Genomic DNA, 22,176 nt, shown 5'->3' on the forward strand with positions numbered 1-22,176 from the left:
TGTTAGTCTAGTTTTAGGGTTCTCCAGAGAAACAGAATCAATAGGATGTGAATATATATATAATCTTCCCAGCAATATTTAGACTGGTGTCTGACCAAACAACGGGACACCATAGCCTACTAAGTTGACACATAAAATTAACCATCATGGGACCTATTTCCATAGTTCAGGTGAGAGATGATGGTGACCAGGGAGATGGCTGTGGGGACTGAGAGGAGAGGTTGAGTCCAGATTTAGTTTAAAAAAAGAATGAGTAGGACTTGGTGTTGATTGATTGTGGCATGTGATAAAAAAGTGGGAGGGATCAAGAACACGCCCTTGATTTCTGGCTTTAGCTGAAAGCACAGCCCTATCTCACCCACAAGCAGTGACCTTTTACAGCAGTGCCCTACCTCCTACTAAATGTGGCCTAGTGGAGGTCAGGACTTGCAGGAAGGACTGGCTTATTCCACTGTGAACCCAAGCAGGAATATGGAGAGAGGATAACGCTTCCTTTCTACCAAGCTTGGGGAAAGTTGTTTCAAAAAGGAGACAGTGTTAGCTGTGTTGATGAAGCTGAGAGGTCTAGGACTAAAAAGTGCCCATCCAGTTAGGTAACAGGGACATCTCTGTGTAGTTTTGCTGATGGACCCATTTTGCAGATGAAAATAATGAGGTTAGAAAGGTAAAGTAACTAGTCTTAACTCCGCTGGCAGCTCAGTTTGTCTGCTTTGAAAGACCATGCTCTTAATTACTGTCCATGTTTCTGAGAATGTGCACAGGGCAGGGTCTTGCTGCCCGTGCCGTAATTTTACTCCCTTTTCTTGATGTGGCTGATGGAGAGAGATGCTCTGATTCTGGACTTTAGCCCATATCTAAACTGGGTCTTCTGAAAACATCTCAAAGTTCCAATACTTTCACCAAACTCATAGCACTTGATAGCATATTCTTTAAGTCTTAGTGGTGGTAAATCACCAGTTTATAACACCAATTCTTTAAAATTCTTCTTGGTTAAGAGATCCATGCAATTAAAGCAAATTTACTGAAATATATTTTATACTTACTTAGTCTTGTAACAAAATTTCACCCCAAAGAACAACCACTTAACCATATTGAAGAGCTAATTTAGTTTCAGTCCAGCAATTTTGAAATAAGCACTTATATAATAAAATTTAGATTATAGGAGTTCTTCTCTAGAAGTTACTGTGTATATATTTATAACTTCATAATACATGCTATTATGGTTGATTTAATATTCTGTTATTTTCAACTCACATTCAATTCCTTCTGTTTATTTGACTTCGGGATTCCTAAGTGGCAATGACTCTTTGCTCTTGTTTCATGTTCTTTGTACAAACCCTTTCATTTGTAAAAGACTTTTATGCAAGTTCTGTATTTTGAAAGCAACAAGCAGGCCCCACATAAAGAATGATTGTGACCAAGGTATTTTATCACTTTCAAGTCATGCTTGTAAGTGCTGAATAAATGTGCATTTTTTAAAAAGTGAGATAATTTTACTGAACACAAGAATTTCCATTTGGGGGCTATTTATGTCAGGATCATAAAACCTTATGTGGTGGTTTTAAAATATGTCCACAAATACTTTGACATTCCTCCCTTCAAGAGATGCTGCCTGATTACTTCTGTGCCCCCCATCCCTGCATGTGGGTGGACTTAGTTATTGGCTTCTAACTAATGGAATGTTCTAGAAGTGATGGGTTGTGACTCCTGAGCTGGGTCATAACAGGCATTGCCATTCTGTCTTGCTCCCTTGGATGACGCTCTACCACAGGGAGCGCATCACTGTGATGTGAGAACACTCAGGGTGCCTGAGGCTTCCTGCCCATGACCGGCACTAACTGCCGGGTGTGAGTGAGACAACCTGGCAGCAGACCCTACAGCCCCACTGAAGCCTTCGGGTGATGGCAGCTGCAGCCATCATTTTGAGTCTCACAAGAGACTCGGAGCAAGAACCACCCAGCTAAGCTGCTTCTAAATTCCTGAAGCTGAGAAAATCAATTTTATTGTTTTAAAACCACTGAGTTTTGAGGTAATTTGCTATGTAGCCAAAGATAGCTAACACACCTTAGCTTTGGGAAAACAATGGGGAGGGTCAGTGTTTTAAAAAGATTCACTGTGCTCATTTGGGAGGTCACTATCATTCTTTGTCAGGGGGGGTGTCTCTCTTGTCGCTACCTTTTCCAGGGAATCCCCTATAAATACAGCATTGTCATGTGTGTTTAGAAGCAAGCTGGTGGAGTCCATACTACACCTGCCGAATATCTGGCACGTAGCAGTTCGCATAAGAAAAAAAGAAGTATTTTCCAAGTAAAGCCATTGTATCATTGCTACATTATCATCATCACCATCACTATCATCGTCATTAACGTTCGGCTACAGATAATATTATAAGAATAAGCGGCTGTTTAAATGGGAGAAGTCAACCACAGGCATCCAAAGGCAGTTGCACCAACCCTTAATTATTTATTTTAAAAATAATTATTTTCCTCTTGAAGTCCTTGACAGTGTGATGATGCTAACGTTTGATGTTGTCCGCATTCCACGGGAACAAATACCAGGACTCAAAGCCACAGCACTTTCTGTGTCAGCCTCCATTGAAAATGCTACTGTCAACTCAGCCATTAACTTCATTTTGCAAATTGATTCTCTTTATTGTTCCCCATCGTGCATGACAGAGGAAAGGGAAGACGTAGAAGGAAGGAGTATGCCTGATGAAATAATTGCCTTCGTCCTTCTCTGCAGGAAATAAAAAATCTCCTTCATCCTTTCGTTCCTCTAAGCATGCCACATCAAAGTGCAGTTCAGCAAAGAACTCATATGTTAAAAACCCCAGATGACATTTGCAGAGCAATACACTGTCCCGCTTTTGAGCTAGGTACAGACAAGGCAACTAATGGCTGGGGAGCTGGTCAGATGCCCCAGAGAAGGTAGTAGTCATGCTTGAAAGTGATTCCTCTTGGGGAGTTGGCAACGGGATTTTAAATCTGTGATTTGTTTGCTACAGCACAAGCCAACCATTGTTCCTTCATGTGACGTTTGCGTTCCACGCAGCCGGAGGTGAAGCAAAGATGCATTTTCTTCTTTCCCATCCTCCAGTTTCAGTGGAGCTCCACCTGCTACTTGAGCTAGGAATATTAGCTTCCCTGACATATGTGGGTATCAGGAGATAAGAAATTGTACTTCCCCCAACTCTTCATTACAGAGCAATCTTCATGCCGCTTTATGGGAGGCAGCTCTTCCTTTTGATTAAGGGCTTTTGTTGGAAGGTCACATGGACAGTTATTTTCGGTTGAATACAATGTAAGTTTGGGAATAAGGAAGGAGGGGACAGTGGTTATGGGAGAGGAAAACGAGGCAAGGTAAGAAAGGCAGAAGTGAGAGATTTGGAATTGCGGATCTGGGCTTAGAAGAACAGCTACAGAGGGACCAGTTTCTGTGCAGGTGTTTTTGAGGCTGGAGCAGTGAGCAGACGTGCGTGGAGTGCACCCTCCCCCTATCCCCACTCTGCACACCAACATTCCGGAAGTCTCTCCTGAGTGTGGCCCCAAACAGCCCCATTCCCCCTCCCGGCCTTTCTCCTTGTCCTCCGTGCTGGAAGTGTCAGTGAGAAGGAGTCTGATTGGATGTCCACGGTAGCATGAAAATAAGACGACTTTAAGAAAATTAAAAAAAAAAAAAGAAATGATTGAAGGAAATATTTACTAATTCTTAAGAATGCATAATATAAAATTTATTATTTTAACCATTTTAAGGGTACAATACAGTGGCATTAAGTACTGAGAGTATTATACAACCATCACCACTATCCATTTCCAGAACTCTTTCATCTTTCCAGTCAAAAACTCAGTACCCATTAAACAATAACTCGCCATTCCTCCCTTCCCCCAGCCCCTGGTAACCACTATTCTACTTTCTGTTTCTGTAAATTTGCCTATTCTAAGGTACCTCAGATAATATAACGTTTGTCACTTTGTATCTAGTTTATTTCGCTTAGCATAATGTCTTTAAGGTTCATCCATGTTGCAGCATGTCAGAATTTCCTTCCTTTTGAAGACCGAATAATATTTCATTGTATGCATAGACTACATTTATTTATCCATTCATCTATTGATGGACACTTGGGTTATTCCCTTCTATTGGCTATTGTGAATAATGCTTCCATGAACATTGACGTACGAATGCCTATTCAAGTCCTTGCTTTTACTTCTTTTGGGTATACACCCAGGAGTGGAATTGCTCATATAGTAATTCAATGTTTAATTTTCTTGAGGAACCTCCATACTGTTTTCCACAGTGGCTGCACCATTTTACATCCCCACCAGCAGTTCATGAGGGTTATGATTTCTTCACAGCCTCTCCAACATTTATATTCTGTTTTTTTTTAATTAATTATTTTACAGCAGCTATCCTAATGGGTGCGAAGTGGTGTTTCCTCGTGGTTTTGATTTGCATTCCCCTAATGATTAGTGGTGCTGAGCATCTTTTCATGTGCTCATCAGCCATTTGTACATCCTCTTCGGAAAAATGTCTATTCAAGTCCTTTGCCCATTTTTGAATCAGGTTGTTTATTTTTTTGTTGTCGTTGAGTTGTTGCTGACTGCTCTTATAAATAAAGTTTTATCGGAACACAGCCATGCCTGTTCATTTACATATTTTTTTATGGCTGCTGTCCTGCTACAACCACAGAGTTGAATAGTTGAGATAGAAGCTGAATGGCCCGCAGAGCCTAGAGCATTTCTTATCTGGCTTTTTATAGAAAAAGGTTGTCAACCCCTGATCCAGAGCACCAGAGCTTCTATTTCCACTCTCCCTAGGAAACCTGGCTGGCTCTTCTCTCTCTGTCACACTTCCTTTTTCCTCCTCCCCACCCTTGTCCTCAGGATGTGACACTTAGGTCATTGGTCAAGGCTGTGAAGAAAGGTAAGATTAGAGAGTTGGGAAGGAGGAGAATGAATATTCTAGGAAGGATATTTCAAGGCTGTGAGGTAAAACGTGAAAGTGGGACTCCACAGTGTTTATATTTTAATTAATATTTATCCACTACTTTTAATGTGCTAGGTACTTTCCATGCATAATAACATTTCATTATCAGAAACCTCTCTCTGAGATAAATGGTCTTATTCAAATTATTTAAACATGAGGGCATCAAGGTTATTTGCTCAAAGTTACAAAGTAAGTGGCTGAGTCAGGATTCGAACCCAGGTCAGTCTAACACCAGAGTCTAAACGTAACCATTCCATCACTATGTTGGGGAGAGACAAGTTCTATTTGGAAACAGGGAGCCGACTAGGTGGGAGAAGAAGTTGTGTGTTGGAAGGTAGAGGTAGATTTGAGCTAAATTTCAGGCGGACTTGAAAGCCATGCTGGGGGTTTTGGACTTTATCCTGAGAACTATGGGGGCCTTAAGTGATAAAAATCATCTGGGGTGTGAAGAACTGCATGGTCTGAGTAGAGGCAAGGCAGAGAGAGCAACGGGCAGGCTCTTGGGGTCATCTAGCACAATGGTAAAGGCTTGAACTAGGATGCTGTAAATTTTTAAGTGGGTGATAAAAAATCATGAATCTCTTTTCTCAGAGTAATGACCTCTAAAGGTACAATATTTCTAGGTTAATTTTAGAGAAGAATGTAGGTCGCTCATCTCCTTTCTCTCTCTATCCTTGGCTGAATTTTTCCTCTACTATGGAGAATGCCAGGAGATGTGCCATCATAAAAATGAGAAAGGGAGACATCCTTCCCTGAAGCGCTTGGCCTACGGCTGTGGTCATCTGTGCCTTTCTTAAGGCTGATTGGGACTTTCCTAATGTACCCAGAGACTGAGAACTTTAATTTGATCTACTTCTAGTTATTAAAAAATTACAATCTTACTTCGTTTTGTATGACAGACAGGACTCCCTTTATAATATTTTTGTTAGGTTTTCCAGATAAGCAGAAAAGAAGAGGTCATTATTTATTTAGAAGGGGTCTAGAGCAGGAATAAAGACAAACTAGCGGTTACCAGTGGTGGGGAGGGGCAAGACAGGGGAGGAGGAGAGGGAGGTACAGTACAAACCACTGGGTGTAAGATGATAGGCTACAAAGATGCATTGTACAACACGGGAGATAGAGCCAATATTTTGTAATAACTGTAAATGGAGTGTAACCTTTAAAATTGTATATATATATAAAAAAAAAAGACAAACTGCTATTACTGCAAGGGCTCAGAGGCCCTACATGTCTGAGACTTAGAGGCCTGTCTATGTCCAGAAAGGCTCCTGGTTAAGTGAGGTAGACGTCTAGCTTAAGTTTAATGAGGAACATATAACGGTTGTACCAGGCTGTTTGTGTTGGTCAGAATTTGATTTAAAGTGTAACGCATTCACAATGCAGTCAGTTCTCATGATTCACGTGAGGTTGCATCAGGTGTCTGTGAACGCTGAGTGTGCAGATGTTGAACTGTTGCTGCTGGGGAAACACAGGGTAGGTTCCCCCGTGTCACAGTATTTTCATTACCAGACAATATACATAACATTGTTCTATGTTCGTTTCCGTTTAAAGACACCTTGTTGGGTAACATTGAACTATGGCCGACGGCACCGTAGCGCACGCCTGAACGAAGCGTATCTAACACACACGTGGTCTCTCCGCAAGGCGCAGCACAACCTTCTTGCTCTTAGGAACACCAGAAAGCACGTCCGCACTCTGATTGGGAGCCGTTTTAAAAACAGAAAATTCACCAAAAAAAAAAGAAGTGAAAGTGTGGCACTAAATAGACAACAAAAAGGACCTGTTTACAGCATGAAGGCTGGACTAAGAAGGTGGGCTCCCGCTTGTTCGACCTCAGCTAGGACCGTGTGCCTCGGGTGATTGATTCAAGCGTTTGCGACATTTGCACCCGCCAATACGGAATCCATGAATAGTGAGGGTTGACCGTACATGATTAATGAATGGCATTATTTTTGTGACAGCGGTCTAATTTGCTTAACGATGTGCTAAACTATGCTTAGTTAACCCCTGTCTGAGGCAGTCTTTGATCCCGCACCATTCCACTGTGATTTGTAGGGAGAAAGCACAGGGAGACAGCTACAGGGACCAGGTGCTTGCCTTGCAAATCTAAAACCCTGCATGGCAGCAAAGGCCCTTTCACTAGTCCAGGTGTGATAAACACCAGACTATCCCACATGGCCACCCCAGTACTAGTGAGAACTCACAACAGACTTCATCTGCTTTTGCCTTCCCTGCATCACTTACAAGTAAGTTAAGGCGTGTGAAGCACAGAAGCGCTCTAATTCCGAGACAGGACTTCCGTCCTAGGAGAGTTAGGAACGCAAGGACCCTGCCCAAGCTAACCTTGCCTGTCTCCTGAGACAGGACTGTCAATCAAACAACCTGCAAAGGAGGAAGTTGTTTGATGCAGCCCAAGGAATTAAACCCAGGCGCGGAGAGCCCGGGAAGTCTAACCACGGTCCTGCAAAAACATCTTGCTTAGAAGCCGCGGCGAATTAACTTTCATAGGTGGAAGCCAGAAACGTACATAGGAAGAATGATTCAGCTGGTTGATCGTAAAGTTTGATACAACAATGAAAGCCATCAAAGCCTCTCCCTAATGTATAATTGCCCCACTTGAATAGTGAGAACATTTAGAGTCCTTTTAAACTTTGGAAGCAATTGCCAAATGTGGAACTGAGCCCCACGGTGCAAGAGGTCCCGATGCAGGTTCCTGGTACCATTCAGCACCCTGCAGGCAACTCAGGGTCCCAGCTCGGGCACCACCCCTGTACTCCTCCGGCACCCAGACACCTCACAGAAATGGTGACCCTGCAGGCCTTCCTCCTTTGCAGGGCTCCGTGGTTCCAGGCCACATTCCTCCTCCCTCAATCAAAACGTCTGCTTTTCTGGTCAAGATATGATCCATCTTCGCCCCATCTCAGTCTTCTGGAGTAATGAACCAGCTGCTGCCAAGCCGCTCCAACCTTCTCCAGAACCAGGCTTGGCTGAGCGTGTCACCTGGGGTCCTTGCTTCAGAGCCGGTCTGTGAGGCAGTTTCCTTCTGGCCGTGTCCCTGCGGGGATGTCCCAGACTCCTCTGGCTTCCTCCTGGTCTTCTTCCCTGCTATCCTAAGGTATGATTAAAGTACAAACAGTAGCAGGAACTAATATTAGAAATTCTAGGGAGATAGAAATGACGGCAGAAAACAGGGCTGATTTTAAGGGAATAGGTATTTCCACAAAGAGCTGCAGATAGTTTGCGACACAGTGTATCCTATCTGGAGCAGGTTGAGCAAGACGGGGCAATGACGGGGCATTGGGTGTGGAGCACAGGGAGCCCCTGGGGCATTTGAATGTGTACGCACAGGGTAACAGTTGATGCCCATAATGGCAGCCTGGCCATTCAGTAAGTGTTACATTCTGTCGACACACCACCAAATAAGACACAGAAATAAAGCATTTCAGCAAAGATTGTCACAGGAAAGGTTAAAATACACTAAACGTCAGCCCTTTTGGAGAAAACTTCTCTACAAAATTCAGTTCTGTGCAACGCTTTATTTCTGGATGGTGCCAGGTCAACAAGACCTAATCCATTTGAGATGACTCTCTTGGCTCACAGCCTTCCTGGTTCATGCATATTTCTGTTCTAGGTAGAAAGGATGACAGCAAAGGTTTTCCAATGAAAGAATCTGCTTGAGGGGACACAGCAGAGTCCCTGGGTTACCTCCTCAACAGCCACTCCCCTCCTGATCTTCCTTGATGGTTCTTCCAGGGCCACCATCTCAGAAACTATCAGGTTCTTTCCTGGCCTCCCTTGCAGCTAGGGGTGGGCAGGCGGCCAACTTATGGCTAATGAGATGCAAAGGGAAATCAGCTGGGAAGTTCCTGGGACAAGCTTTTGTCCTGGATTAAAAAAATTGAACAAAACAGAAACATTTCAGGAAATTTCTCTCACCATCCACGTCTCCTTGCTCACTTTCTGCCTTTGTACTGGCTTGTGATTAAATCTGCTGTAGTCCTCCTGCTGTCATGAAGGGACATGTCACTCACGCACCAAGAATGGCAGGAGGGAAAGGTGGAGAAGTCCTGAGTCCTTGAAGACACAGCCAAGCCCCTAAACCAACCTTGGCACCACGTTTATTTAGACTTCTTGTTATGTGAGAGAATTAAAACACCTACAGGCATATTCTGGATATTCTGCTATTTGCACCTGTGAACTTCCCAGCTGGTCGAGGAAGGAGGAGACTTCTTTATAAGGTTTGTGTGCCAGTTTTGATCCTTGGTAAACACCCCTTTGAAAAGGAAAGAAAGAAACTGAGGGGCAAGTTGCAAAAAAAAATCATATCTGTAGACTGTTTGGTTAGAGCAAGTTGTTAAGGAGGTCAGGGGTGGGGCAGAATTTCTGGGCAATTGGGTGGGTGTTTCTGTTTCATGAGCACCAGCTAAGCCCTTTCTGCTCTCAACTGCAGCAGCAACACCCAGACGATCACCACAGTGATGATAGCCATCATTTTACTGAGTGCTTATGCTGAGTACTGGTACTGTTTTAAGACATTCAGACATATTAACTTATTAATTCTGCTCCATAACCCTATCAGGTCTCCAAGGTGGCCCCCAAAGGTCCCTATCTCTTGGTATTCACACCCTTGTGTTGTCACTCCCTACATTGTACCAAGGTTGGTTTGTGTGACCAACAGCATCAGGCAGAAGGGATGGTGTGTCACTTCCGAGATTAGATTATATAATATTAGACTATATTAGACTATAAAAGACTGGGCTTCCTCCTTGTCGAGGAACTGAGGCTGCCACCCAGATTGCCTCTTGGTATTTTTCTAGACGTGTATTGTTTGATCGCTTAGGGAGGCTCCCCAGTGTGGGAGAAGTGGTAGAAATCCATCACCACTACATGCTTCCGGTGGGTCCGCAGGATCACGTTCCTACATCCAGGGCATTGCGGACGTGGGACCCTCAGCTGACTCAGGATCACTCTCTCATAAATTGGTGACTTCAAGGGCTAGTGCGCATCCAAAGCCTGCACTCAATATTTCTCTTGCTCCAGTATCTGGGGCCTGTCAAGGATTTGGACTCGAGCAGAGGATAAAGAGAGTTTGTTAAAAATAGGGGTTACACCTTTGGGAGGGATTTGTTTTGTCACAGATTTGTTCCTGCTCCAAGCAGTGGGTTAACCTTAGAGTTCATATACTTTTCCAATTTGTATTAATTAATTCCTCCTCCCAATGACCTCTGGATGTGTTAGAGTGAAAGCTCCTGGAAGGTCGAGATCCTGGAGGAGATGTCAGACATTTAGAGAATTCACAGAATATTCATTCCAGAGACAATGTACACGGAGTCTCCTGGTTACCAAACTAGAAGTGAGGCACAAGATAAAAATTCCCTTTGTAATAATAAAGATTGTATCATTTCCCAATTTATCGAGCTCTTTGAACTTTTCAGAATACCTCCATATACAGAGAGGTCAGTTGATTTGTTAAGTTGTACAATAATAATAGCTTGGTTTGGGACTTCCCTGGTGGCACAGTGGTTAAGAATCCGCCTGCCATTGCAGGGGACACGGGTTCGAGCCCTGGTCCGGGAAGATCCCACATGTCGCAGAGCAACTAAGCCCATGCGCCACAACTACTGAGCCTGCGCTCTAGAGCCTGCGAGCCACAACTACTGAGCCCACGAGCCACAACTATTGAAGCCCATACGCCTAGAGCCCATGCTCTGCAACAAGAGATGCCACTGCAGTGAGAAGCCCATGCACCGCAATGAAGAGTAGCCCCGCTCACTGCAAAGCCTGCACACAGCAATGAAGACCCAATGCAGCCAAAAAAAAAAAAAAAGAAAGCTTGATTTAGGGGTACTTACTGTGTCTACTTATTATTCTAAGCACTTCCACACATTAACTTATTTAATTCGAACAGCAACCTTATGTGGTTGATTCTGTTATCAGCCTCATTTTTACCGATAAGGGAACCAAGGCCCAGCAAGGTTAATTAACTTGTCCAAGATCACACAGCTAGAAAGTAATTGAGTCAGGATTTGAACTCTACTGGTCTGACTCATGAAACCTGCCTGCCTCTAAAGCCTTGCATACTAAGGCCACGCTGCTAACCATTAAGTTTTACCATAATTAACCAGCAATATAGCCTGGAATCTGAACCGAGTTTTGCATTTGCAAGGCTAATATTGATTTCTTTGCTCCAGCTGATAGCCATTTTGTTGCAGTACCAAGTATCGTATAATGTCATTTCAGATATCCATTCATTTACAGGTGACCCATTCTGTTCCAGAAAACTGTCAACAAGTTTACTTGTAAACCACCTTTCTATCTTTCTGCTAGGTTGCCTGCCATGTTTGATGGAAAGAGCTTCACATAATAGCATTGAGAACCACCCCAGAAACCTTGAAAAATCCATCCATTTGACTGTCACTGCTGATTCCTGAGGGTCCCACATGGACCACAGGGTGGCCCTGAAGCTGCCAAGTCACATGTCATTGCTAGCTGTGGTGTTGGCTCTAGACTGCATGAGGCGCCTAAGACCTAAATGGAAATCAGGAAGAGGTCCTTCTGGGTTGCTTCTCCCAGGCCCTAACCTGAATTTGGCTCTCCAGGTCTTAGCCCTCTGGGAGCGAGACCTGAGATCTGGGGCCCTTTCGGTATTTGTCACCATTGAACCTGAGCCAACTATCAGTATGACTTCCAGGAAGCAGTATGGTGTGGGCTTACAGTCAGCTGCCTGGGCTTTTATCTCTGCTCTACAATTTCCTCTCCCAAAGGCTCTCCTTCTCTTCTATGACCTTAGGTAAATGGAGTAGAAGCAGCATTTAAAATGCCTTGGACCCATTTCTCCCACCAAACATCAAAGGTTGGGCCTCATTACTGTTTGTGCCCTTTGACATAAATGATGCCAGCTGTTCTGACAACTCTGGGGGGAGGGGGCGGGTCAGCGAGAGAGAGTGGCTGGAAAATGTTTACACCTGCAAAGAAGGACTCATTCCCCTCTACAACCTTGCATGCACAATACTTGAGTGCTTACTTTTGAGAACTTTCCCATATGTTATTACACTGGATTCTCAACAACAGCTCCATCAGCTAAGTAGGATGGTTATTATTATCCTAAAAGATCTTACAGAGGTTTCAAGACTCGTCCAAAGGGTAACACCAGGATCCAGATCCAGATCTTTTGACCTTAACTCTAATGCTTTTTCGTTATGCCAGCTACACTGACCATTACCATGTTCTTTCAAGAAATTTTCAGAACGTTATAAATAAGATCTTACAGAGTATCCAACCACTTACTTAGAGCTGCCCAATAATATAGAGTTGACAATAATAATAATATCAGCTAATAGTTACTGAATGCTTGCTATGTGCCAGGTACTGCGCTGAGAACTTTCTGTGCTCTCATTTAAGTCTTAAAACAAAAACCCAGTAAAGCTTGACTCCTCCAAATGTGGTTTGCAGACCATCAGTCTGGGCATCGCTGGGAACTTGTGAGAAATGCAGCCTCCCACGTCTTGCCCTGGACCCTGAATCTGAGCCTGCATTTTACTAAGATCCCAGGGGATCTGTGTGCTCCTGGGAGTCTGAGAGGAGTGGTCAATAGCCCATGTTGCAGAGGAGGAAAACGAGGCTTAGAGAGATTTAAGGATCGTAGATGTCTATTTAGCCAGTGCAGTCCAACCAGGCCACCAGTCTCCAGAGCTTTGCACACCACGACTGGCTACTTTCCACATTTGAGCCTCAGCCTGCCTGCCTGTCACACAGGAACAGTGGTGTCTCAGGGTTTTGGTACCATTGCATGCAACGCGAGATAATCATGCAAAGCAGCAGGCTCAGTGCCTCGGCCACAGCTAAAGGACGGCTCTGCTCATTTCCTGTAAAGTGGTGTTAATCATACCCGCCGGCAGCATTCTGTGACTTCTCCGCCATAAGGCCTGCAAAGGGCTTAGCCGGGCTTCAGCAAATGGTGCTTGTATTTTATGTGTATAGTGGTGACCACTCATGGTTGAGGACTAGATTCTGAGCAAGGGTTTCTTCATAAATTTCCGGGCAAAGTGCGATTTCTGATTGTTTGGAAGGACAAGGATCCTTTCTGTGGCAAAATACACACACACACACACACACACACACACACACACACCACACCCACATTCCTATAGCAAAAAACCTGAACGCGAGATTAGCAGGAACAGAAACATTTTATCTACCCAGAGGCCTCAGGCTTTTCCTGAAATTATTTTCTTAATAGGGAGCAAGCTGGACCATGGGCAAATGTCAATTTCTGTGTTTTCTAGCACTATCTCCCCGCTATGAGTCTAAAGGCGTTTCAGCTTGAAGGAATGAGTGCCACTTTTGTCATTTAGGAACAAGATACAGCGGCCTGAAATATGTAATATGTGTATCCTGATTCCCCTCGTTTTCTTCCCTGTGTCTCTGTCACAGGATCCTTTTTCTGTCTCACCAGAGAGGACGTCCTGGGTCTCTCTGGGGTAGCTCACACTGGAGGTCGCCCACAGGCTTGGCACCCAGGGGTCTGGCCATTTGGAGCCTTGCTGGTATCACAGATGTGGGACTGACCTCCAGGTGATGGGCTGCTGGTCCGTCCTCCCACTGTTCGTGCCCTTTTAAAGCACCCTGCCCTGGGGTTGCCGCAGGGTCCCCTGCCTCTGGGACTTCCTCTTCGCCCTTCTCCTTTTGTTGAATGCCTTGCATGGCAGAGCTTATGTCTAGGTCTTTTCAGTGTTCCCATTTCCATAAGGCGATGCAGGACAGTGGCTGAAGCGCCCCTGTCTCTGGAGACACACTGCCTAGTCCACACCCTGGCTCTGCCAGTTACTGAAGCTTTTTGTGCCTCGTTTCCATGGCTAAAAGGAATAATAAAAGAGCCTGCCTTCTTCCTAGGCTTGTGAGAACTTGGACACGCTTAGAACAGTGCCTAACATACAGCAAGTGTTCGGTAATGGGTCTTATCTTTCTTGTTCCTCCCAGGAAATTGGTGACCCAGTCAGGACAGTTTTCTTTCCCATTTAACAGATGAACACATTGGGCTCACTTTTGTTCCATAACAATTACAGCGAGCCATCCTAGGAGCCCGTGCTCGTGGCAGGATGACCCCGGTCAAGGGCGGCCCCTTCCCTGATTCGCAGCAGCTGCTCATCTCGCTCCGGGGATCTGGGAGGGACTCTTCCCAGGAGGCACCGGCTGCCCCACTGCATGAGTCTGTTTGGAGCCGAGAAACGTCCGAGCTGCCGTTCACACTGGCTGTTCTTGGGGGTAAGTTGCTCCAGCTTAGCACAGGCTGGGAATTCTACCCACTTCGTCCGGGCTCTTTCCCTCGTGGGAAGTGAGCCGCTCTGGGCTCCCTGAGAGCCGATTCTGGGTTCCTTCTCTTTTGAGAACTGGGCCAGTCTGTTTGCAGGTCTCCGTCTGGGAGGAGAAGTGGAATTTTTAAACTACACCTCCTCTAAGTTTTTTCCTCTGTGTGACCCGTAGCTTATCTGTCGTTTGTGTTTTTGTGTGTGTTGTTTTGGGGCGAGGCACTCCGGCTTTTGCAGGATGGGAGAATTCTACCTGCTCCACCTGGGTTCATTTCTCGTTCAGGGAGTGAGCCGTTTGGGGCTCAGTGTGAGCCGCTTTGTGTTCAGGGCGCTCTGGAAGCCTCCGTGTGTGAGTGGAAGTGGAATTTTTGAGCTACACCTTGTCATTCTTTTGTTTGTGGGACCATGTTTGTTGTGTGTGTGTGTGTATATCAGTACTCACATTGGCTGGTTGAGACGTCTTTGGTGACTAATGGGACTCACGTGTGACCACACCAGGGTGTCCTTCCCTAATGCGTTGGTTTTGCCTGTGGCAGAGCTTTGGTTGGGATTTTCCCTTTTGGACTAGCCTTGGTTCATTCGTTTAGCCTCATCTCTGAGGGGGCATTAGTTGGGGTTCTCCTCTTCTGGACTCTCGGAGCATTGGTTTGGAGTCTCCCTTTCTGGGGCTAGGGAACTGGGACCCTGAGAGACCTTTCTGCATTGCATTCGTTTGCTGTTTGGCCATGAATAATTAAGTATGGGTGACCAGAATTCTGTTCCGTCTTATCGTCCCCCTAGGGTATTTTTTGAAAAACTGGGAGATCTTCAGTTATGCTCCCATGAATGAGAGGAACTGGTATTTCTCTCCCCCTGTGCCTTGAGATGTAAATGTTCTACCTGGACTCTCAGGAACACTTATCTAGATCATTCCTGAGACTGAAGGAAAAAAGGTGGAGGCCTTTTTAAACTCAAGCAGAAAAACTGAGACCTCTGGTTCTGTCTTTATGTAAAAATTAACTTGTAAATAAGCTCTATTTAATTGACTTAAACGTAAGCTTATAAATTAAATCTAAATATTTAGAAAGTTGGCCAGAATGAATTTCAGGCTCACGTGATCTGGGAAATATTCAGTACTGAGTCAATATCTGGTACTGAAGCTAGCTTTGATTAATATAGACATGTCTGTGGAGTCATCAATGTTAAGTATGCTACTTCTGTTGTACCTAGGTTTATTAGAGATCAAATAAAATCTTATATCTGTTGCAAATTTGTCAGCAAGGAAAGTAACTTGATATGATGAAACTTTAAGTAAATGCAAATGAGATAAGAGCTTTTAGATAAGCTCTGTAGGAATAATTATATTTTGGGAGTGTCTGTCTAAAATAGTTTCTCCAGAGACCCACTTGCCTGAAAAATGCCAAAGAAAGAAATAGAAAAGGTAAAATATCTTAAATTTTTGTTGAATCAGTGTGCCGTCCTCCCCATGGGAGAGGGAGAATATTGATCCACCTTGACTGACATTGGATACTGTCCCTGGAAAGAGCTATTGATCAAGCCTTCAGGGCACTCCGGTAGATTGGGACAGGGCTACATTCTGGATGTGGTTTTCATAGGATCTGTGGGTCATGGAAATTGCAGATCATGAATCCATTCTGGCTCCTCTTGGGTGGGGGAGGAGAGTAAGGAAAGGCACAAGTGCAAGTACTTGAAAATCTAAATCAGTATCTGACTCAAATAAAAAATTAAATGTGAGACCTTGAGGGGGAAAAAGAAAAAATAAATGATAAAACTCATGAGTTAAAGCTCACTGTCTGAAATAATTATTCAAATATTTATTCAAATGTCACCTGTGACATGTGGGCTAATTTCAATGCATAGTGAGAGGTCCTGAGATGTGTAAGAGGATAAGTAAGGCACAGATCTTGTCCTCAAGAAGCAACTGAAAATACACTAAGCTCAGTTATCTGGAGGCTTGGCCATGGAGCAATGGGAGTCCAGCCTAGCAGTAAATTAGGGACCTCTTAGTTATCTCCTACGTCAAATTGACTATCTAGGGGTAAAAGGTCCTAATAAAACAGAGGGCCGCAGCTTTTTATTTTGTTCCCATTTCACAGGATCTTCCCACCTTGCCCAGATCCTGCTGTCCCATCTTTCTGTTAACTCCTCCTTCCCCCCAACCACTGACCACCATTCTGGAGAAAGGGACTCAGGCAGTGGTCCTTGGTTCCAGTCGGTGAGCCAGGCGACGTCACATACTTACTGAGTTCTCTCTGGTCCTCTGGAAGTTGTAACCGCTACTGATTTTTCTCACGTGGAGGCCAGACCCATGTGTCAGTCCAAACTGGGGCACCTTCACCCTTTTGTAGTTCAGGCCAGGCCCTTGGGTAGTGACACCAGCCTGGATTTGATTGAGGTTTTTCCACATTTGTTCACACTTATGCAGAAGCGGGGTGGGGGGCACCTGCCACTTCTCTCCTGTTGCTTTTACCGTTCCCACGGATCCAGCCATCTCCTGATGGCTACCTAGTGGGGCTGGATGGAGGGGTAGTACGAGCAAATGTGATGAGCAGGGAGAGTATAACAGATGAATGAAATGAACAAGGATGTGTATACAAGTGGAGAAAACAAACAGGGATGTGTATAATGAATGAATTAAATGAACAGAGAGGTGTATAGCAAATGAATTAAATTAACAAGATGTATAACAAATGGATTAAATGAATAGGGAGGTATATAACAAATGAATGAAATAAGCAGGGTAGTATATAACGAATGAGTGAAATTAGCAGGGAAGGGGACGTGTTTGGAGTTCTCAGTGAGGGTGGTGAGCTGAGGCGGTTACATGGACCATGGCAGAATAACAGAATAGCTGTATTTAGAAGCGTTCTGTTTCCTTAAATGTTTGTCTTCACATTGGTGAGTCAACTTCCATCATGTATTTGAAGAAATTTTTTGTCCAATTATTGTCTCAGGTCAGCTTATATAAAGGTAGGGTCAGCACTCAAAAGAGCAAATTATTCCCGTGATTTAAAAATAAGCTATTTCCCAAGAAGAGATGAACATGTGAAGCTGCTCTGTAGATGTTCTGCTTGACCATATTGATGTCTTGTGTGGTTTTTTTTCCCCCTAACAATAGTAGGAGGAAATGACCCCAATATTCCCAGAATCAATCATGGCAAGTCTCAATCGCTTGTGATTCCAGGAAATGCTGTGATCTAACAAAGGCTTGCTTCCAAGGCAGTCTCAAATTACCTAAAATTTACACCTATCCAGTGCACTTGTGCCTTCTGTGATTCTGTGTCACTGGTAATTTTCTTGAGTTTTATAAGCTTTATTATTAACAGAGCCAACTCAAAGGAGGAAGCAAAACAGGTGCAGAGTACATCTCCCCTGTCGCACTTCACAGACTGTCGGTATAAATCACCCCGATGCTGACACACAATTACAAAGCAGTATTTATAGCTAACGCCACAGCACCTAGTCCAGTTTATGGATTAGACTGTCCTGTCCCATTCATGACTTTGCCTACTTTCTTTTCATTTCAGTGCTTGTTATCATCTCCAAATATTAGATTAAAAATAAAACTCAAAAAAGTCTGTTCAGAACTTAGGGTCTTGGAGAAGACGCTTGGTAGAGATTGAAGCAATTGACCGAGAGGACATATTTGCATTACACATGAACTTCAGCCATCTGTGCTTTCCCTGGGTCCATCTGTGGTTCTCCAGCCTTGTCATTGCTTCCCATTCTCCATGAAGTGAGTGCCTGTACACAGCTCTTTGAGTTCTGCAGGCACTAAGGCCTCCACACAGGTGGAGGCTGGCAACTTAAGGGTGAGAACAAGATTCCTGGAGCACTGCACTGTTACCTCACCATCAACCAATCAGAAGGAAGCCACACACCCTGCAGCCCTCACCCCAAATTCTGCCTATATAAGCTTTTCTCCCCAAACCATCGGGGAGTTCGGGGTTTTTGAGCACGAGCCACCCGTTCTCCTTGCATGGCCCTGCAATAAACCTTTCTCTGTTCCAAACTCTGACATCTCGGTTTATTTGGTTTCACCATGCGTTGGGGGCACACAGACTTTTGTTCAGTAACAGGGCCTCCAGAATTGGCCATTTAATGAGTCTCTTGTGAAAATGATTGAAATGTATCATTTAAATGCCCTTGTGCCTTTCCTTACTCTCCTCCCCAACCCAAATGAAAATTACATTCTACCCATAACCTGGGCATGCAACTCCCATTGATTGCCCAAGATGGCATATTTACAGTTTCATTTATCCCCCAGATTTATTGAGATATAATTGACATAAGACATTGTGTAAGTTTAAGGGGTACAATGTAATGATTTGAAATATCTATGTACTGTGAAATGATTACCACGATAAAGATAACACATCCTTATCATTTATTATTCTCATTTCAATAGACTTTGTGGTCAGAAAGATATGCATTTGGATTCAAGCTGTTTTAGTTAGTAGTTGTGAGACTTTGGGCAAGTTACTCACCTTCTCTGAGCCTCTTGGTCACCTCTCTATTGTGGATAATACAGCTGTATCTTAGCATCGTTATGAGGATGCAATAAAATAGTACGTATAATATACCTAAGAGCGCTAACGAATAGGTGCTGATGCTTTGTGAAATCCTCTTACTCCTGTGGACCATAGCTACAGGCTCTGCTTCAGTGGTTAGTTTACCTCTCCATGCCTCGCTACAAACTACTGTTATAACCATAAGATTTATTATCCTTATTTACTAGTAAAAATAATAAAGAACAAATTAATTTACCCATGGTCATAGGACTGGCGTTCAGGATAACTAGGATTTAAACCCAGTTCTTTCTGACTCATGCCCACATGATCTTTCTGCTCTTCCTTTTCTCTCTGCTGAGTTAGCAGGGTTCCAGCATTAAGTGTATTTTATTCTATTCTAGCATTTTGTGGACCAAGTTTTTTAAGTTTTGTATTCTCACAGAAACACACATTATGAGCACAAAACAGACATCAATAAATGCTAAATTGCTGTAGTTCTACTTTACTGATCCAATATCCAATTCCTCAGCCAGCACTAAAAACAGGTTTCCTGTGTGTGTGTGTGCGTCTGCAACTTTATCCATATGCTCATGTGTGGGCAGCTGAAAAATGCACTCCCCGGCCCCGTCCTGAGATATCCATGGCAAATTCCTGGAACCTGTGAATGTTACCTTAATTGGGAAAAAGGCCGTTGCAGATGTAATTAAGTTAAGGATCTTGAGATGAGGTGATGATTACCCAGATAGGCCCTAAATCCAATGACAAGAGTCTTTAAAAGAGAAAGACAGAGGGAAATTTGAGACAGATAGACGTGACCACAGGCAGATATTAGAGTGATGGGGTGCACCAAAAGCAGGAAGAGGCAAGGAAGGATGCTCCTGTACAACCTTCCAAGATAGCGCAGCCCTATTGACACCTTGATTTCAGACTTCTGCCCTGCAGAACTGTGAAGGAATGAATTTCTGTGGTTTGAAGTCACCAAATTTATAGTAATTTGTTACTATACAATCAAGAAACTAGTACACCATCCATTTATATGCATAGGCTAAATATAATGATAAGAAATTAGATTTCTTGAGTGCCTTCCGCCTCCTGTGATTTTTTTCTCAGACACTGCTCCAAAGTTTGAAGCAATGTTGTTAGCTTATTTTCCTGTCTTAACTGTTAATGCTGTGGTTGCCTCAGCTGGTATTGTAGCTCTAGGGCCGCTACTAACTAATCTTGAAGAGAGCAAGGTCAGATGACATTGAGTGAAGTTTGGAGAGTTTAGAGAACTAGGTCTTGGAGACCCAAGGTCAGTGTTTTGTCTTTAATCATTTGCTTAGAGGAAGACAGAAAGGTGAGGTCAGAATTTCTATTAAATATGGAAAATACTAATTAGGAAAATGGGCAAAGGAGGTTGTCTCATTACCTGGCAGATCGATTTTTAGCTCACCTGCAACTTGGTGCCACTAGATCTGAAAGTCATGCCAGTGGGTAGTTTAATGCATTCTTTGCAGAGATGTGACAACTGCCACCAGGAAGAATGTGCATCACCTTACAATTAAATTCCTGTAAGATAGTATTGAGGAAATAATTAACGTGATCTCTTGACATCTGAAAGTGAATAAAGTGACCAAGGGTTATTTGCAAGTGATTTGTAGTGAATAATTGCAGACCTAAGATGGAAAATGAAGTAGATTAAAACTTAAAGACTTGAGATAAAGACTCCAGTTCTGGAGCTAATGTGGTACAAGATCTGTATCTCACTAGATAGGAGAGAAAGGAGAATAGCTTTCTGATAAAAGAAACTCGTCCACAGTGATGATTTCTCCAGGAGCCTATTTTCTTTGTTAGAAAATCAAAGAGGAAAAGGATATTGCAAGGTCATGGAATTAATCTTTCTCTGAACAACAGCAACAAAAATGCAATTAAAGAAAACTAGATTTATACCTGGAAATAAATCTGTTGAAAGGGATTGTGGTTTCTATTTGAATAAAAAGAATTCCTGATTAAAAAAGCTGTGGAAGCCGGGTTTGATTTCAGGTCGGAGTCCATTGGTCACTCAGAGCTCTGGCCGAGCTCTATTTCAGAAGAAGGGCACATCAATCAAGGTGAGCAACAAGGAGAAGCCAAGATGTTCCTTTTCATCCCCATTTTGTCACAACTTTATAAATTCTCAATTTTAACTGTAATATCCATCATAAATGTTCTTTTTTCATGGCTATTACTGGGTCAGAGACATCACACAGCTGTTCCCATAGCTCTGATCTTCCTCTCTCTTTTATTTCTATAAGTTCTTATAATCATTATAGTGCTTTGGGTGACAGGTGAAAGAGACATGGAATAGAGGGGAACTGTTCCTTTTCCCAAATTGTTAATGTCCAGATGTAATTTTCTGGGGAAATAGATAAAAAAGAATGTAATTTTTGAAAACCAGCTACTTAACTATAGACATAAGGCATCGTTCTATTTGTCATATAATGTAAGAACTTTTTTTAAAAGTTCCAAGATAGAAAATTAAAATGAAAGCAGGGAGTGAATCTCTTGGAGATCCTGACCGCTATCACACCTACGTTATCTGGAACTCACCAACTGGGTTTTTTTTTTTTTTTAATTTTATTGGAGTATAGTTGATTTACAATGTTGTGTTAGTTTCAGGTGTACAACAAAGTGAATCAATTATACATATACATGTATCTATTCTTTTTTAGATTCTTTTCCCATATAGGCCTTTACAGAGTACTGAGTAGAGCTCTCTGTGCTGTACAGTAGGTCCTGATTAGTTATCTGTTTTATATATAGTAGTATGTATATGTCAGTCTCAATCTCCCAAGTTATCCCTCCCCCCGCTCGCCCCCTGGTTACCATAAGCTTGTTTTCTACATCTGTTACTCTATTTCTGTTTTGTAGATGAGTTCATTTGTACCCTTTTTTTAGATTCCACATATAAGTGATATCATTGTCTTTCTCTGTCTGACTTGCTTGATTTAGTGTGATAATCTCTAGGTCCATGCATGTTGCCGCAAATGGCATTATTTCATTCTTTTTTATGGCTGAGTCATATTCCATTGTATATATGTACCACATCTTCTTTATCCATTCCTCTGTGGATGGACATTTAGGTTGCTTCCATGTCCTGGCTATTGTAAATAGTGCTGCAATGAACACCAATTGGGTTTTTTTTCATGCTAGGTGTGTGTTATCTAGTTTTGAGTAATGAGCGACTCCAGGATTAGCAGCTTAAAATAACACACGTTTACTATATCAGCATTTCTGTGAGTCAGAAACTAGGAAGTGCCTTAGCTGCGTGGTTCCATCTCCAGGTCTATCATGAGATTGCAGTGAAGCTGTTGGCTGGGGCTGTGGTCATCTCAAGGCCTGACTGTAGGAGG

At 43.3% G+C, this 22,176-nt stretch overlaps 1 protein-coding gene across 1 annotated transcript in view; it reads left to right on the forward strand.

The window, feature by feature from the left end:
- Positions 1 to 12,305: 12,305 nt before the first annotated feature.
- Positions 12,306 to 22,176, forward strand: part of LOC309615683 (uncharacterized protein) — a 342,582-nt gene continuing 332,711 nt past the window's right edge. The window contains exon 1 of the transcript XR_014236961.1: positions 12,306 to 14,247. The gene's annotated coding sequence lies outside the window, so the exon portion shown is untranslated. The remainder of the gene's footprint in view (positions 14,248 to 22,176) is intronic.

Source organism: Balaenoptera borealis (assembly GCF_965194805.1).
Source record: "Balaenoptera borealis genome assembly, chromosome: 18".
Classification (NCBI taxonomy): Eukaryota; Metazoa; Chordata; class Mammalia; order Artiodactyla; family Balaenopteridae; genus Balaenoptera; species Balaenoptera borealis.